Source organism: Poecile atricapillus, chromosome 2 (genome assembly GCF_030490865.1).
Source record: "Poecile atricapillus isolate bPoeAtr1 chromosome 2, bPoeAtr1.hap1, whole genome shotgun sequence".
In the NCBI taxonomy this organism is placed as follows: domain Eukaryota; kingdom Metazoa; phylum Chordata; class Aves; order Passeriformes; family Paridae; genus Poecile; species Poecile atricapillus.
Window position 1 is genome coordinate 39,606,375 of NC_081250.1, and position 13,914 is coordinate 39,620,288.

The following is a 13,914-nucleotide window of genomic DNA, read 5'->3' on the forward strand; positions in this document are numbered from 1 at the left end:
GCAGAATATGTAATTGTGCCTGTAAATCCCTACTGCCCCCTGCAAATAGGGCAGAATTTCTGTTGCAGCCCTACTGTGTTGAGGAAGCAACATTTTTCCTCTTTTTTTTGTCTTTTTCCCTCCTTTTTCAAAGCCCAGCAGTTGTGGTGAATTCCCTCTGCCACTGGCCATGCTTTCCTTCCTCTGTGGTGTTGTTACATAGAATTGCTTCTGTGTTCTGTCAGTGTTTGACCCCTTCCAGCTGGCAGTGAATTGAAGAAATCACATGTACGGACACCCAAACTCTGCCCTTAGCTACACTTGTGAAAACCTGTGGCATTATACGGTTGGCTTGGAAAGGCTTAAGAAATCCCACGAGATCCACTCCGCTGAAAGTCACTCTGTAAATGCTAGACAGGGCTGTTGTTTTTGTTCTAGTACATTTTACTTTAAAGCTGCACCTGAGCTGCAGTTGGTGATACTGTTTCATAACACTGAAAAGAGGGACGGATTTGGAGTATGAGATGTGCCGTGCTGTCAGTGGAGTTTGTCTCTGAAGCTGTTGTGGTTGGGCACCACGGCAGTGTCTGTGCTGCGAGGAGGACGTGCATCAGTGGGCTTCTGGTTCCTGGCAGCATTCAAGCCACTGGTCACCATGCAACCATCCTCCTCAACAGCCTGATCTCCTTTGGGAAAGAACCAGGGCCATCTGCTAGCAGGGTTGGCAGCAGTGGTGCCCAGCACCCTGGGGCATCTTGGTGGACCTTGCACAAGAGTGAGTCCCAGGCAGCAGAGGATGTTTCTTCTGGGCCAAGAAAACTGTGTTTGGGTCTGACACGTTCCTAGCATCATCCAGTATGGAGGAAGCACAGGGCTGAGGAACCCCTTTGGTCTTCAGGCTCTGGAGAAGCTCTGGGGACTGTCCCATGGTGCATCTGAGTGCCCTGTGACTGTGAAATAGTGTAAAGGAGATGTATGTTGCTGTATGGATGGGCCCATATGACCCTTTTGCTTCATATTTAGAATGTGGTTCTGCCACATTCCTGTGGCAGAACCACAGGAAATAATGTTCAGGCAGATACTGTACTGACACAGCATCTTTGACTCTTGCTGATCTCCACCAGTGTGGAGGATACTTCATGCAGCTGGTCCACAAATAACTACAGAGCTTGAATAGTTGTATAATTCTTCTTTTTAAAATGTGTTGCCGTGGTAGACCTGAACAGATTAAAGCTGAAGTCAAAAAAGCCCTGTCCTGAGTAATTTACTTTAATTCTTGGTTTCTGTGTCTTGGGATCCTATGGAGACAAGGAAGCAAATTATGAGATGTGAGGAAGGTAAGCAGAATATACAGTGACAGGTATTATACACACCTCCAGGACTGTCATTGGGTATTTTTATATACTGGAAAATTTTCAAAAAGAAGAGGTCTATGTATTTTTTTCCAGACTGAATGGAAATTTTGCCATTGGTTAATACAGAAAGGAGGTCGGAAATATCAGAATTACATGTGAATTATTTATATATCCAATTTGCTGTTGTGAATAGAGGAACAAGGATCTTAAATGCCGTTAATTACTGTGGATTTTATTTCATTTACTGTGGTTGTAGCTGCAGGCCATGTAGCCTCCAGAGGTGACCTGGGTGCCATGCAGTTTAAGGACACTTCTGGAAGGGAGGAAGGAATGTGCAAAGCGTTCATTACTGGGTAGTCAGGTGACATCTGAATGTTTTGTCATGTTAGCAGAGAAAAGTGTTGTTTTTCCTTTAAGTCCTGAAGGATTAACAGTTTTTTATATTTCTTCCAGATATACGTCCGGAACAGAAAAATAATAGAAAAAAGTTACAATTCTGTAGTATGGCATCTTCACATTTTTATTCTGTGCTTCCTATATTCAAGGGATTTCCTAGCAAGAACAGAAACATCTGCAGTAGCAGCTCCTATTTATGTTAATCTTTTCCAATCAGCATGCAGCCTGAAATAATTACAATAAATGCACTGTCTGCTCCAAACACTCACAACTTCCATTTATTTCAGGCTTCTTTGCTTCGCAAGTCTGAGAACATAATCCTTCATTCTGCTCTGCTTCATCTCCTTCGCATGAATTTATCCAACAGTATCTTTTGTGAGCTTCATTAACAATGGTCATGCCATGATAAATTACATAAATTGAGAAGTTTCTAATTAAGTAAGTTAACAAAACAGCTTCACAAAGCATAATAAATTTAATTAGGTAACATTTTCCTGTAATAAGTTTGTACACGAGGTGTGTAATGAAGTAGGCCTGAATAAAATCTGTAATCTCAGGGTTTTTAGATTTCATAGCTGCAGAAATAGTTTATTTTTAAAAAAGGTATTTTTAAAAGATCATGTGCTAAACATACCTTGTCGTGCAAAGGATTATGGAAACTTGGCAGAAAAACAATAGTTACTGACAAAGACATGACTAAGAGTATGTTTGAACAGAAGAAGATACAACTTCCAGTCTTTCCCCCTCTGCTTCTGCCAGAGCTGCTTCCCAAGTCAGGGTCATTTTCTCCAACTTGGCAGTGGTGCTTTGGCTCTGTTTGGGTTTGTTGTTTTTTTTTCCAGTTCTGGGCAGAATTGGTGGGTGATTTTGGTCAAATTGGCTAATGTATGTGGTATAAAGATTCAGAGCAGAGTCTCCTTGCTGGTGCTGTGTGCCTTTAGCTGGGCTACTTGCCCAGGTGTGTGGGAAGGAAAAGTAAGATCCGCCTTGGCTCATGTGTGGAGTGCTGTGGAGTGACTTCTCAGGTGTCCTCTGCAGCTAACAGCATCTGTCTTCGCTTTTTCTTTTCTGAACTTGCATCCAAAAATATTAAGATTGTTATCCCCTGCCTGCCACCCCCTTACACAGCCCATCCAGGCTGCTTTCACTTGGGCAATGCTCCCATTTAAGGAATTTGGTTCAAAAACAAGAACTTTGCTTTTCCTTTATGTCCAGGACAGCTTCGTGACAGTAAATGGCATTCTGATTTTTGATGGTGAGACCACGAAGCAATTAAACAAAAACCAGTGGGATAGGACACAGAAAGGAAATCTTTAAATCATGAATTTTGTGTTTTTCCCACACTGTGTGCAGTCATAGAGAGCGGTGCAAAGAGAGTGCACTGGTACATCACATTTACTGTTTTGGTTTGGTGATGCATAAAGTCAGAGTAAGGCTTTGTAATAGTCTTTCACAAGTGCAAATTAGTGTGTATTGAAGGCTGTGAAAATAGTATTTATTATCTTTGTGAACTGTCCTTTTTATATTTTAATTTAGGGCTGATTTAGAGAGATGAGTTTGATGTCAGCAACATCAGTTTACAGTTTGGGGTGGATCTCTGGTTTTTGGAGCCTACTCACATTTTTGCCATCAAACTCTGAAACCAGGGAATGGCACTTTTGGACATTCTGTGAAAAATACATAGCACTATGACATCTGATTTGTCCATGCATATAATTATTGTGCTATCTGCAAGAGATATTTAGTATTCAATCAGGTGAGTGAGGTCTGTTGTGAAGATGGAACAGCAACTTACCTGAGCTGGTGTGTAACTCCTAACCAGAAAGGTTACAAAGTTGTGAGCAGGTGGATCTCTTACAGTTTTCTGACTCACAGACTACAGTTAATTGTCCACCAGAAGACATTATAAAGCATTTCAGTGTGTCTGTATAACCTATCTCTCTCTGTTCCTGCCTTTTTACAATCAAGAATGAAGCAGCTGTAATTCTAGAGAAGGTAGGAGGGAATAAAGTTTATGTAGCAGAAGCACATCTATTTTACAGAAAATGTTCCTCTTAAATTTTAGGGTTCTACCTGAACAGTTTGAATAGTTGCCAGACAGCACTCCTAGGCTTGTAGGGTATTGCACAGAAATCACAACTGTACTCCTTTGCAGAATTAGAGATAACTTGTAGCACACATGGTGGTCTGGTGGTAAAGAGGGACACACACGTCTGGAGAGCAAAACAAAGTGAAAGGAAAGAGTTAATAGGAACAAAAAGTAGGGGGGGAAATTAATGCACAGAAGCAGAGGGAGGAAATTAGTGAAGGAAATATAGGAATTAAAATACAAAGTGTTGGCTGAGAAAAGCAGCTCACTAGCAGTCGCTCACTAGGGTGAGAACATTGTATGTTCAGGAGGAGATTCGAGCAGCCCTTTGTTGTGGTTTTAAACCAGTAACTAAAAAAAGATTACTTATTTTTTGCTGTGAGATATGGATTAGAACAAGAGCAAAACAGGCTTAAAACTTAAAAGGAATAAAGAAAGTTTATTAACAAACTACAAGAATAAGAACACCAGAGTAAACTTCCAGAAAACCCTTTTTTATCCCCTACTACCCACCATTCCCTTGTTCACATGACAACATAGAGACAAAAACTTTGGAACTTTGGTGTTTAAAACAGTCCCAATTCTTGCTAGAGTCTTTTCATCAGTCTTTGTACAGAAACAGAAGTCTCTTTCTGCTAATCTATAGAGTTTCTCACAAGAAAACTATTTCTGCTATAGTTTTCTATTGCCCTGTCAGCTGCCCAGAAATGCTGGTATCAGAGCTCACTCCTCCCATTTCACATCACTCTGAGGTGTGTATGGGCCATGAGTTTAGGGATGTCATTTTAAGGATGAGTTATTCAAAGGCAAAAGTCTTCTTCATCTGTCTCTGTGAGCTTCACCAGAAAACAGTTTTCTCATTGCCTCTCAAGGCTTCAAATCTTCCAGCACTTCACTGTATCACAATTATTCTACTTTTTACTCAAAATTTACACTTTGAACACTCTATTCCTCCCTACATACTCTATCATGAATTAAAGGAGTTCTTTCAGGACTTTATTGTCCATCTCCATAGCTTTAACAGAAAGATATTTCAGCTTATAAAAGCATCTCCTTATTCTCTACCTTTCCTGAAGCTTCTTTTCTTTCCTGTCACTGGTAGTTTATAAAGTCTCTTTACATGTTGATTACTCTCTTTTTCCTTCTCTGGATAAAAAAAATTAATCCACAAGTCTCACCTGGGTAATGAAAGGGTTAAAATCTTGCCCAGGCTTTTGTAGATGGTTCTGTGATCTCTGCCGGAGCAGGAGCTGGAGCTGTCTGCGATGGAAAGTTCCTCATGGCTGCTCTGGAAAGTGTAGTCGCCACCTCAGCCCGCCGCAGGTTCATAGCCCTTTTCTTTCTTTACTCGGCAGTCTCTGGTGAATTCCGTCACAGCAAAAACTGCAGCCGAGCCAGGGACCGGCCTGGCCCGGCCAGAGCCCGGGGCAAGCCCCGCAGGCCCCATCTCCCGGCCGGGAGCCGCTGGGCCCAGCCCAGCCCCCCGCCCCAGGCTGCAAGGCTGGGCAGGGAATGGGAGGCCAGCCCGAGCTCTGTTACCTTTCACAGCCAGGGAACAAAGAGAACAGGAGTGATCTGACTTTACATCTTAAGGTAGGGTTCACAAGTTGATCCCACTTTTCAATGGTCAAAACTGCTGTCAATTCCCAGTAATGACCGATAATTGGTCAGGAGAAAAAACTCCCATCAGTCACCAGCAACTTCAACTTCCTTAGCTCTCAAAACCACCTTAAAGGTAAAGTCACCCCATGACAACCTTCTCCGGAGGTTTGTGAATCTTCCAGGTGAAGGACCTTGGGATGATCAGGAAGGCACTTGGCCTCCTAAAGTGTTACAAGTTAGGTTACAAGCAGAACAAGGTAGCTGAGGCAGAGGAATTTTCTAATAGTATCTGGAAAAGAAGATATTAGAAATTAATGTCTAGATGACAGGAGTATGTCAAATTAATGCATGATGTATTTTTGGAATTATACAATGTGTCATAAGCCAGTTTTGTTCCAGGGGAAATGTGACATCTTCTCCCTTGTGAGGGAGGTTTCCAAAGGGCTGAAAAGCAAAGAAAATGGAAAGCAAAAAGTGAAGTTGTCAGGTAGAGAAGAAAAGCATCGCCTGTGCTATTTAAATTGTATAAATCGGTGTTGATGTATCCTGCTCCTCAGCCCCTTCTGATAGCACTGTGTGTTTTGTCTGCTACACCTGTTTTCCATTTTCAGTCTGTTTCAGGACAGTAAATTTTACCTTGACCTGTGAAGCCAGTCATATCCTTTTACATAGCAGTGGCTCCCCAGGAAGCAGAAACATAAATCTGTGCTGTTGCCGTGAAGTACATGCTGTGCCTCTCAGCAGATCTGTTTTTTAATTCACAAGAATGTCTGCAAGAGGATTTTGCTGGGCTGCTGAAGACATTTGAGCTGCAGTTTTACATACTGTATTCTTGTTTCTTCTGCTTTGAGGATCTGGACTGTTTAGAAAGGAAATGTAGCGTTAATATCTGCACTCTGATGTGGTCTTCCTTTTCAGAAAAATTCTGTTTCTAGCATTCATGATGGGAAAGAGAAGCTATCCTTTCCAAGACTTTCAGTATAGGTATGAAAATGTTCAAAGAGCTGACAGTTAGTAATTATTATTCATTGGTGCTACTTTGCTTCTAGTACAGTGAACATATTTTTGAAGTAGAATTAAATCCAAGTCTCTCCAGGGGCTGTTGGTATTTTGCTAATGCTAAATTAAAGCGTGCCATGTGCTGTGCACTAGAGGTGGTCAGTGGTGGCTTGACAGAACTTAATTGTGTGTGTGTGGCAGGGGTGCTCTGAGTCACTACGTGGTAGGTATGATGCAGCCTCAGTCTGGTGGGAAGTCAGTCTCTCACAGCCCCTTGTGTTTTCATGAACAGGAAGGAGACATTCCCCAGCTGCTTTCCATCCTGCCTGCAGGTTAGGCAGTCCAGCTCCTGGAGTGGTTATCCTCTATAGCCAATTTTTGTTCCTTCTGCTCTTCACTTTTCCCACTGCTTTTTCAACTCCCAAGCTGTAAATACTTAAAATGAGAAACCAGCTAATTAGAAGCCATAATTAATAAATATTAATATAAGCTAATTAGAAGTTATAAATAAAGATGGACAGTGAGCTTCCTTAAAAAATCAGTAAGTGAAGAAGCAGGTCCAGATTGGTGAAGAAGGGATGTAGTCTTTATAATTTTCAAAATTATCTTCCTATTAAGCCGTTAAATCATGTGTTTGGAGGTGTTAATATAAAAATTTGGTAGTATTCCATCTTTGGGACTTGCTAGTATATATTGGAAGTTCTTAAATGGCACTGCCTGTTCTGAGCACTCATCCTCTTAATACATTTTTGGTATTGCATTTCTTGATGAGGTCCTCACCCTTCTCAGCCAGACACTTGGAGGGTGTTCACCCTGCCCAGATGACACAGTCAGTGCGCAGGATGTTGCAGCATGGCTGGGCTGAAGTGTTAGCAGGGAACCACCAAAATTTAAACTTGTGAATGGTGCACCTGAGCCAGTAGAGTCAGCGTGTGGGGAAGTTTCCTGAAGAGCTGAACTGAAGGCTTTATTCCCAGGCTCTTCTTCTTCCCACTCTCCTTCTCTCAGAGAGGGCTAAACTAGCTCAGGCAGTCATGCACTGGATGTGGGTAAGGTTCCCTGGAGATGGTAAGTACGATCTCTGTCACATGCAGTAACTAAAGGGAAATTAATGGAATGCAATGCTCAGTGGGGTGCAGGTGAAGGATTGGGGGGAAAATCCCCCTGATGTGTACTGCACCCACAGTGATCCTCTGTGCTGCCTTGGAGCTGGGAAGGAGAAGGAGCTGTGGCTGCAGATCAGTGCGGGTGCTGTGGCCAGTTAAATTAGACAGAGCATAAGAGTTCAGGAGGACAGCAAAACATCTGAAGATTCATAGGGCTGGCATGATATTTGGGAATTGCTGTGTGGAATGGTGGCATTTTGTTAATTTATTTTGTAATCTGTGATGACAGTAAGCTGAATATTGAACAGCTTAAATCTAAGCAACTGTCATTTCATGCTTTGGTGAAGAGGGAGTGGGTGAGTGAGATAGTAGGGGTAAATTGTTAATAGGAGTGAAACCAATATGTGCAGCTTTCTCTGAACCTGCCCACCTCTTTTTTTTTTTTTTTTTCTTTTTTTTTTTTTTGTGTAATACTGAGCAGCTTGGGCTGTGCTATCTCACCTTACCATCACTAATGAGGCTATAGATCTCTGGGGAAATGCTTTGGTCTCAGTTGCTCTGGTAGAAATCTAAACTTATTACCTAGGTTACTTGCATATAGACTATCAAAACCACATAAACAGATTTTGAGCCTTTTTTGTCAGTGTGGTTCATACTCTCATTTTTTGAGAGTGCTGTCTTTGTTTAGTCAAAGAAGAAACCACTTATACTCAAAATGAGAGAGCATTTCCACAATTGCCTTTTTTTTCTTCTTCGTGAAAAATTGTACTGCTTTTAGTAAAATTAAAACTCATAAGAGTTCACTGAAATTAATTAAAATTAATTAAAATTATTTACTTTGTTTAAAAATGACATCTTCCTAGTCCATATCTTTATGCCTGCCTGTAAGATCATAGGACACAAACTTGACCAACTTAGTTACAGAAGTGCATGCTGCTGTAATTGAATTTCTTCAGCTGTTTCAAGCGTCTTTCAGGGAGATTTTTTTCACTTCCTTGAATTCCATTGAGTTTTCCTCTTAAGTATTCCACTGGTTTTTATTTACCCTATATATATTTTATTTACCCTATATAAGTATTTACCCTATATATGCTTTTAAATGCTATGTTAAGTAGGTCTGTTTATGAGTTGCCATTCTAGACATCTCTGTCCACAGATATAATTTAGAACTGGTGTTTCATTACTGTGCTTACCTTGGTCTGAATCTTAATATTCTGTCTGTAGCTTAACTTTCAGATTGATGACTCATTCCTTTGCTCCATGGGACTGCTGCATGTGATCTTATCCCACTCTGAGATGAGCTTTGGGAGTGAGCTAACAAGAAATGTTTACAGAATTCAGCATAAATTACAATTCCACAGAGGAAGTTATGGGAAAAAAAATGGTTTCCTATAGCTTGGAGATGAATCTATACCTAAGGTACTCCGTGTTTTCTTCCAGGTAGCAAGTGACAGGACCAGAGAAGATGGCCTCATTGCACCAGGGGAGGTTTAGACTGGATATTAGGAAAATGTTCTTCACTGAAGTGGTGCTCCAGGCATTGGAACAGGCTGCCAGGGAAGTGGTGGAATCACCATCCCTGGAAGTGTTCAAAAGGCGTGTGGACATGGCACTTGGGGACATTCTTAAGCGATGGACATGGATGTGGCCAGGTTAATGGTTGGACTCGATCTTAGAGGTCTTTTCCAACTTCAGTGATTCTGTGATTTTAAAGCATTTTAATCATTTATCTGTTTCATACGACTCCCCTGAGTCTCAGTATACGCAAGAAGATGCTCTCTGCCTCTTTCTAACCTTCATGAGAAGGTGTGCAGAAGCAGATTGATACTTCCATTCAGGAATGGGATGTAACAAAACCACCTGTGGGAATCCATGTGAAAAAAGAAATCTTAGTGGGATGTCCACTGTATTTGCAAGAGTTTTCCTTAGAGGAGCAGTTCCCTGCGTGCCATGTCCCCGCATGACTTAGCAGCATCCTGTAGGTGTGAATGCCTGTCTCTGCAGAGCAGGATATGCAAAAGATGAGGAGATGGGTGGTGGAGGTAGACATGGTGACTAACTCTTTATTCCTGGAAGTGCACCCTCCGTGTGGAGGACGGCATTAAGTATGTCCCAGATAGGCTTCTCACACTGCGTCATTGCTGGGGACTAAGTCATTTTCCCCAAAGATTCTGTACTTGGCAGAAAGCTCTGCAGGAAGTGATAGTGTGCCTCCAGATTGAAACATACCAGGACTTGTATAATAGGTTTATTCCTTATTATCCACCACTTTTTTTTCTTGTTGTGTGGCACGGGCTTCAGATACTGCACGTGATGATTTTGCCCCTGCTGCAGCGTAGTCCTACCACATGGTGAAGGAAGGATGTTCAGAATTGAATTATTTCATCTCCCAGAATTTGACAGTTTTACATTGCCATTTCTCTTTGTTTTCTTCCTAGTATCTCTTCTGGTATTTTTATTTCATTTTTTAAAGATCGAACATTAAGGCTAGTGAATGTTACCACAAAACTTGTTGTTCTTGTTTCCAACTAAAAGGTATTTCGTGACTGCAGCTGAAAGAATTATCAGGGTGTAATTTTTCCTTTTTGGGGAGGCGGGGGTAATTTGCTTACATCAATCTTTCTGCTTTGCTAGGTCTGTGAAGAACACAAGGCTTCATTTTTCTAGGTGATTCTAACTTGTTCATGCTGATTTTGAATGATAAGGGGGAATTTGTGATAAAGACTCATCATGAAATTTGAGGAGTGAGTACCTTTATGCTCAGAGTAAATAAATAATCTTGTTCTGTATTTAGGTGCAAGTCTCAGCCAGCCCTCTTGCTGATGGTGTCCTTTAGAACTAACCTGGGTTATTGTATGTGTAGAGTGCGAACTGCAGTGATACCAGGCAGTGTTTTTGTGGTTATCTGTTTGTAAAGGGTGTCATGGTAGCTAAAGGCAGCATAGAGTTTACACTCATCATGTTCAGCTTGTCTTCCAAATGCTATGTTCCTACCCCTTTGCTGCCAGCCACCTGGAACCTCTTTTCACCTGGTAAATGTTTCTTGTGGCCATTGGAGGGTCTGCATGCACATAGTCTGCACGTTCTTTCTTCAGCCTGGCTGCCAAAACCACGTTTGCACAAGTTAGTAGCTAGGTTGTAAGGGTCAAAATTGGGATTTCTCTAAAGTCTGTGTATTAGGTTCCTTCAGAGCACAGGAAAAACACGAAAGAGGAGTGTGGACTAATTCTGTTTAACAGCTTGTGCAAAATATATGTAGGAGTGTAAAGAAGAAACTGTCACTACTGAATCTCAGAAGAAGTGAATGTAAGAAAAATGTTTAGAATTTAGGGAGGAAGGAGAAAATGAAGTGCACAGATATAATGTGGAGCATCAAGTTCTTTTTTGAAAATGAAAGCTATTCAAAGGCCGTTTGGGAAATCTGTGTAGTTTTCAGTGGGCATATTCTGTTGTATCTTGCTACCAGTTAAAAAGTCTCTAAGTTTTTGGTGCGTGTCATAGTTTTGCCACATACCACTGCAGCTTGCTGACTAAGGCTAGTGAAATTTGTTTTTACTGAGGATGGGTATCCTCATAGGACATGCCTAAAGAGGTTGGCTGATTTAGTCTTTACCTTTTGAGAGAGCTAAAATGTTCAGTAGAAACAACTTGTAAAAAAGCAAAGAGCATTTTGTTGATAGTGTTATGTGGACACAGATTTCCTGAGTGATTTTATATGAAGCAAATGAAAAAAAAAAGCGCATCAGTTTACCCCACGTATTTGGCTTCCATCAATATAGAAAAATATTTGCTTAAATGAATGTGACTTCCATTTGGTGTTGTAAGGGAAAATATGTTTATGCTTCACTTCTTCTCTTTGCCATACTGTTTAATCTTACTTTATGTAGTCATGCTTGAATATACCATATTAAATAGTGTTTTTAAGAATTATCTGGGTATTTGAATCTCCTCTACATGGCTTTTTTTACACCGTGAGAAAAACTGTGAGCAGTGGTTTTCAGTGCTCAACATTAATGACTATGGGCAAGTAGGTGGTGGGCTCCTTTTTTTTAGGCTTAGTACCTAAGGGAGCTTTTCTTCAGTGTAAAACAGAAGTAGAAATTAAACTGTTGTCTTGAAGTGTAAAACCAAATTGTCCAGGGCGTTTCAAAGGAATTTGTCTCCTATCAGTGCTATCACTACATGAATTTTAAAGATATTTCTGTTGCTGTAAACTTGAAAATTCAGGTGGTAGTTTGGCTTTTTTCTGAGGCAGGAAGTGCATGATCCCGTGATGTAGGTCCTTTGCTTACGTGTGGAGGTTATCCTCATGGATGACTCCCTCCGTGGCTTGGGAAAAAGTCTGGTCAAGCAGAGGTGCCTCCTTCTCACCTCCAGATTATCTGGACCTGTAGAAATATTGAGCAGAGGTGGTATGCCTTGCTTCTGCAGCGTCTTCTGGTGCTTGAGCCTTCCTTCAGAGCTCAGACTCCTGGGAGACCCTGGGATTTCTAGGTTAAGCAAATAGAGTGTCTGAATGATACCAGGAGATAAAAACAGCTGTGCTGGCTCCACTGGAAGATAGCAAGAGAAAGCCACACAGAATCCCTGAGTGAATGCCATGACAGATACCAAGCAGACCCAGGAGCTCTTTGTTTGGCAAGCTGGGGACCAGCATAATAAATGCCTTTTTTCCTTTTAAGGCTACAAATCCCAACAGGAAGCTTCAGGGAAAACCCTTGGTGGCTCGTTCCTGCGGAGTTGTTTTTTTTCTCTTGGCAAATGTCATATCCCTGTAGAGCGTAGTGAATTGGCCTCAGATGTTCGAAGAGAGTACTGTAAATGAAGGATGGAAAAATGTATTTCCTCTTACAATCCATTTGACTGACATCTTAAAATTAATAACAAAAGCTGGAATTTTAGAAAGCTTGTTCAATGGGTTCGTTTTGTTTTGAAGCTTTATAGCTGCACTTTGAAGACTCTCTTCTGTAATTTGTGTACAGAAAACAGAATCAAAGTTTCCCCTAGTTTTCTTGCTGGCTTGAGTGTCATTTTGGTACCCAAAAGCATTTTAAAAAAAGGCTTACACTTCTTTTCTCTCCCCCTCTGTTTGTTTGGTTTCTTTAAGAGGAGTGTTTTTAAAACAGCTTGTATGAGAGTAGGCACCCAGGTTGGTGTTTGATGCATTGAATTCAGTTAATCACTTAATTGGTCCATTAGGTTCTTAGGAATTTATTTACCTAAATAAATTGACTGTGTGTGACTTGTTGTCATTTAAAAAAACTTCTCCTTTCAAAAGTTTACAGATAATTTTATGCATATTTATTGGGGATATTGTCAGTAATTCAATTTGTTGACTTCAGTTACAAAAATGAATAAACATTTGCAGTTTTGGTCCTTTGCTTTTGGATGTTGATGTGAGTTAAAAAAGAAGAATACTTTTGATTTAGAGTCACAGAGCAACACAGTAATTGTGTCTCTTTAATGTCAGTTTGCTAATACAACCATTTCTCAGGAAGTACTGTTCTTGTGTAAAGGAACATAATTTCAATTAATACTTTGCACCATGTTCCTTTCAATTACTGTTTTTAAAGGAGAACATCTCTAATTGGATCAGTTTAGTTACTGTAGTCATAGTGGAAACTATACTCAGTGGTAAGATACTTCATAAAGGCTGAGAGATAGAAAACATCTACAGCCAAATTCTGGTTTGGGATATGTGTTTATAACTAACTCCCTGTTCCAAGTGAAGAACCCCCATGACATGCATCTCTTCTTTACAGACAACACAGATTGTTCAGTCATGTGTAATATAAAGAGAAATAAAAATGTGCATCTGTAGGATTTAAGCATTATACTGCAAAGCCTACAATTACCTCTGTCTTAAGTTATGCTGCTTTTGAGTAGTTTCTTCTTGAACTGTTCTTTCAGCTGTTTTGTTTAACTTGATTGGAAGTAATCGTGGAAGGGCTTAGGCTGGAAGGAGATTGCTTAGTCCACTACCATGCTCAGGCATGTTGCTCAGAGCTTTGTCCACCAGGCTTGGATGGAGATGCCACAACCTGTCTCAGTAACCTGTTCCAGGTGTGACCACCCTCACAGTAGGGAGAGGGGAAAAAAAGAAAAATTAATTATTTTCTTACTTTAAAATGGAATTCCAAGTATTTAAATTCGTGCCCATTGCCTCCTGTCCTTTTGCTGGGCACAGCTGGGAAGAGTTTGTCTTCATTATTGTCTCCCATCAGTTATTTATACATACTGATGCAACCTGCCCTGAGCCTTCTCCTGGCTGAACAGTCCTGGAATCCTGGCCAGAAGAATCTATGAGAATGATGTATGAGAATACATCATATCTTTCTGTTCTTTTATCACCTTAGTGGCCTTTGCTGACTTGTTTCAGTCCATGTTT

General features: G+C 40.8%; 1 protein-coding gene across 7 annotated transcripts in view; it reads left to right on the forward strand.

The window, feature by feature from the left end:
* LRRC3B (leucine rich repeat containing 3B) overlaps positions 1-13,914 on the forward strand; it is a 57,289-nt gene that overhangs the window by 12,767 nt on the left and 30,608 nt on the right. The gene's annotated exons all lie outside the window — the stretch shown is intronic.